The sequence below is a fragment of the Aegilops tauschii genome, chromosome 7, assembly GCF_002575655.3.
Source record: "Aegilops tauschii subsp. strangulata cultivar AL8/78 chromosome 7, Aet v6.0, whole genome shotgun sequence".
In the NCBI taxonomy this organism is placed as follows: domain Eukaryota; kingdom Viridiplantae; phylum Streptophyta; class Magnoliopsida; order Poales; family Poaceae; genus Aegilops; species Aegilops tauschii.
The window spans coordinates 425872557-425877985 of NC_053041.3; positions in this window are offsets into that span (position 1 = coordinate 425872557).

A 5429-nucleotide genomic window follows, 5' to 3' on the forward strand; every position below is an offset into this window, starting at 1 on the left:
CGTGACTTCCCGGATGTCTTCCCTGAAGAACTGCCAGGAATCCCACCTGACAGGGATGTTGAGTTCGTGATAGACCTCGTTCCAGGAACCGTCCCAATCTCTAGAAGACCCTATAAGATGGCACCCCTAGAGCTAGCTGAGCTTAAGAAACAACTCGATGAGTCCTTGAAAAAGGGTTTCATCCGTCCTAGTTCTTCTCCGTGGGCTTGCCCCGTCCTCTTCGTCAAGAAGAAGGATGGTACGGATTGGATGGTTGTAGATTACCGACCTGTCAACCTAGTCACAATCAAGAACAAGTATCCGCTTCCCAGGATCAACGACCTGTATGATCAGCTCGCTGGATCCTCAGTCTTCTCTAAAATGGATTTGAGGTTGGGCTACCATCAAATCAAAATCAAGAACGGGGACATTCCTAAAACGGCCTTTGTTACTCGTTATGGACAATACGAGTATACAGTCATGTCCTTCGGGTTAACCAATGCTCCAGCCACCTTCTCTCGGTTAATGAAATCAATCTTCATGGAGTATTTGGATAAATTCGTCATAGTATACCTCGATGATATACTCATCTACTCCAAGAACGAGGCAGAACATGCCGAGCATCTAAGGCTAGTACTAACGAAACTTCGAGAGCATCGCCTTTATGCTAAATTCTCCAAGTGTGAATTCTGGTTGCCAGAAGTGACCTACCTAGGCCACGTGATCTCTGGTAAAGGTATTGCTGTCAATCACGAGCGAGTTCAAGCCATCCTTGACTGGACTCCCCCTGAAACGGTTAAACAAGTTCGGAGTTTCCTTGGCTTAGCGAGCTACTGCCGTCGCTTCGTCGAGAACTTCTCCAAGGTTGCTAAACCTCTAACCGAACTCCTCAAGAAAGATAAAAAGTTCGAGTGGACCCCACAGTGCGAGTTCAGCTTTCAGGAACTGAAAAGACGCCTGACATCTGCCCCCGTACTCGTACCACCAGATTTTTCTAAGGACTTTGTTATCTATTGCGACGCCTCGCGACAAGGACTAGGTTGCATACTCATGCAAGACCGTCATGTGATTGCCTACGCTTCCCGACAATTGCGTCCACATGAGGATAATTATCCCACACATGATCTAGAGCTTGCAACCGTAGTCCATGCACTCAAAACATGGCGACATTACCTTCTCGGTAATCGTTGCGAGATTTTCACCGACCACCAGAGTCTGAAATACATCTTCACCCAACCGGATCTGAATCTCAGGCAAAGACGTTGGGTCGAGTTGATCTCAGACTACGACTTAGAAATAACTTACACCCCGGGCAAAGCCAATGTCATGGCTGATGCGCTAAGCCGTAAATCATATTGTAACAACTTGATGTTACAACAAAGCCAACCACTTCTCCACGAGGAATTCTGCAAGCTTAACCTTCACATTGTTCCTCAAGGATTTCTATCCACCCTGGTGGCGAAACCTACCCTTACGGATCAGATCATCAAAGCTCAGAAGGTAGATCCGGGGATCTCCCATATTAAGAGAAACATCAAGAAAGGAGTTGCGGATTGTTTCTCCGTTGATGACCAAGGTGTCGTGTTCTTTGGAGACCGTCTAGTGGTTCCCAAGGTACGCAACCTGAGGCGATTGATCCTTAAGGAAGCTCATGAATCTCCTCTCACCATTCATCCCGGTAGTACTAAAATGTATCAAGACCTACGCCAGAGGTTTTGGTGGACTAGGATGAAGAGAGAAATTGCTCAATACATTGCTAACTGCGACGTCTGCCGACGTGTTAAAGCAGAGCATCAACGACCTGCTGGCACCCTTCAGCCTCTGGCTATTCCTGAATGGAAATGGGATAAGATCGGTATGGATTTCATTACCGGGTTTCCCAGGACCAAGAGAGGGAATAATGCTATCTTCGTTGTTGTCGATCGTCTTTCCAAAGTAGCCCACTTCCTACCTGTTCGTGAGAGTATAACCGCTAGCCAGCTAGCAGACTTGTACATCTCCCGAATAGTGTCTCTTCATGGTGTTCCATTGGAAATTAACTCAGACCGTGGAAGTCTCTTCACCTCTCGATTTTGGGAAAGTTTCCAAAATGCCATGGGAACTCGTCTCTCTTTTAGCACCGCCTTTCACCCTCAATCAAGTGGTCAGGTAGAACGAGTTAATCAAATTCTGGAGGATATGCTCCGAGCTTCTGTCATCTCTTTCAGCATGGATTGGGAGAAATGCCTCCCATTCGCCGAGTTCGCTTATAACAATAGTTATCAAGCCAGCTTGGGCAAAGCCCCTTTCGAGGTTCTCTATGGACGAAAATGTCGAACGCCTCTTAACTGGTCAGAAACCGGGGAAAGACAACTCTTTGGCCCGGATATGATCCAGGAAGCAGAAGAGCAGGTTCGCATTATTCGTGAGAAATTGAAAACAGCCCAATCTCGCCAAAAGAGCCATTATGATCGCAAACATAAGGCTATGACTTTTGGGGTTGACGAGAAGGCTTACCTTCGGGTGACTCCTTTAAAGGGAACCCATCGATTCGGTATCAAAGGCAAATTGGCCCCTCGCTACATTGGACCCTTTCGCATTCTTGCCAAGCGAGGAGAAGTTGCCTACCAATTGGAACTACCTCCGCATCTTTCCAAGGTTCATGATGTGTTCCACGTATCTCAACTCAGGCGTTGCTTCTCGGATCCTATCCGTGGAGTGGACCACGAAACGCTTGATCTCCAAGATAATCTCACATATCGGGAATATCCCGTTCGCATCCTTGATCAAGCCGAGCGTACCACTCGACGCCAAAACATCAAGTTTCTCAAAGTTCAATGGTCACACCATTCCGAGAAAGAAGCTACCTGGGAAAGGGAGGATCGTCTTCGACTTGAGTACCCCACCTTCTTTCCAACAGATCCTAAATCTCGGGACGAGATTCTTTTGAGTGGGGGTGAGTTGTCACATCCTAGTTAGTTCATGCATTAGAGTGTTGCATCATGTCTACATTTCACAGAAACCTGAAATGGGGATGCCAGAAACCCCCAGCACCCCCCCGGAACAACTAGGGTTTACTAAAATTCTTTTCAATGAACCTGAAATGCCCTCCATAAATGTTCACCACCTTTGGTCTTGACTAAAACCTCTGCCAAAAATGGTTTCATATTTTTGGAGGCCATCTTGGATTTTTGCACAAGCCATAAGTATTTGCATTTGGGCATTTTAAATGCTATAAATATTTTCAAATGCCCAAATAATCTTGAAGGTATTTTTAGGCTGTTGGGAATAATCTCAAAGGTGCCCCAGAATATTTTCAGGATTTTTCCAAAATGAAATAGTATTTTTACTATTTCAAAACACAGTACAGAAATAAATAAAAAGAGAAAAGAATAGAAGGCAGAGAAACTTACCTGGCAGCCCACCTGGCAGCCCAGCACTGTGCTGGCCCGCGCCAGTCAGCTGCCTGCTCTCGCCAGAGCAGGCAGAGAGGTGACGCCGGCGAGCGCGAGCTCGCCACCGCGCCACCTGCTTGCCGCCCTCGCCGCGGATGAGCTGGCCGACCTCCCTCGACGCGCCCCGAGCCCCTGGACATCGCCATTCTCCCCCATCGCCTCTCCCTCGCCTTCTTCCCACCATGGTCGACGCCGCCGCAGCCACCTCACCGGAGTAGCCGCGCCCACGTCGACCTCGCGCCGTACCACCGTGTCCTACAGCACCGCCGTTGCCCACTCCTTCGAGCAAGCCGAGCCCCGAGCGCTCGGTTGCCCCGAAGCTCCGCCACCGACCTCGCCTTCGCCGCTCACCGTCGGAGATCCCCTCCGCCGTCGCCACTGCTACAGCTCGTCTCCGACCTCGCCGCCTGCTCTGTCGCAACCGCCGTGAGCATGGCCGCCTTCCCATCCTCTCCTCTCTCTCTCTCTCTCGAGCTCTGTAGCCACCGCACGAAGCTCACCCGTACGCGCCGCCGCACGAGCTCGTCGCCGACGAGGCTCCGGCCATCCAACGGCCACACCACCGTAGCCATTAGCTTCACCGCAACGCCAGGAACCCGTAGCACCCTCGCACGTTCCTCGCCGTGCTCTCTAGCTACGGTTTCAACCACGCCCGTACCCCGGCAGCCGCACGGCTCGTCGCCGGCGTCGATTCCGGCGACCCCGAGCTCCACTACCACCACCAGTCGACGCGGCTCGCCCCCAGCTACACGTAGGTACTCTCCGCCGTCCTTTTGGTCGCCGGAGGAGGGAACCCGCACTCCACCGCCGCGTCTGGACGTCGCCGGCGGCTAAACGCCGGCGAGTCAGCGTGGTTTGACCACGGGTTGACCCCCCAGGGTCACTGACAAGTGGGGCCCGCCTGCTAAATAAATCTGGGTTAGAGTTAAAACTAATTCTAAATAACTAATTACCTAACAGTGACACTGACACAGGGGACCCACACGTCAGGTTTGACCTGGACGACCCCGTTGACTTGCTGACGTCACACTGACGTCAGGCTGACGCAGTAAAGCATTTACTGGAATTATTCTTATATTGGAAATTCCAGAAATTATCACAAACTTCAAAAAATCATAGAAAATAATCTATAGCTCAGAATGAAAAGATTTATATATGAAAAATGATCAGAAAAATCCATTCTATCCATCTGTACTGGTTTCATGCATGATTAAGCAAGTTAACCTACTGTTTTATACAGAACAAGATAAAGCATTAATATGGGCCATTTATGAACTTGGAATTTGAATCTTTGATTCAAATTAAGTCCAAACCCATCTGGTCTTAGTTGCATTAGCCCAACACATCCATCTTGCCATGTCTCATGCATGCATCATATTGTTGCACTTGCTTGGTGTTGATTGTGCTTCGGTATGCTCATCGTGGTAGGTCCTGCCTCCGAGGATATTCACGAGTATCCAACTGAAGGGCAGTATCCCACCACCACTCCGTCAGGCAAGCAACCCATTGATCATTTCGATACAAACCCATCTTCTCGCTTCTGCTCTCGTTTACTGCATTAAGACAACGCGATTCAAACTGCTGTGTGTTGCGGTAGTTGAACCCACTTTCCTTTGCATGACCTGTCATTGCCACAGTAACTAGATGAAACCCACTAGCATGTGTAGGAGTTGATTGAGCCATGTTGTGTGTTCCTACAATGCTATGCTTGCTATGCTTAGAGTTGTGTCAGGTCTGGCTCATCAGGGTGATGAACTAGAGTGAAAGTGTGTGTGTCGGTAAAGGGAGTAAAGTGTTGAATACGATTTGGTAAAGGTATCGATGGGAGGCCATGTAGGAGTACATGGTGGGTTGTTTCATTGAGACCGTCCCTAAGAACTGAGATCTGTATGCGTGATTTAAGATTCAGCTACTACCACACATTGGGCCCGAAACCAATGGACCCCCTCGGCTTCTTATTCACCCTTGTCCTCTGTCCAGGAGTTGCACGTAGTTTTTGGTGTTTGTAGTAAGCTG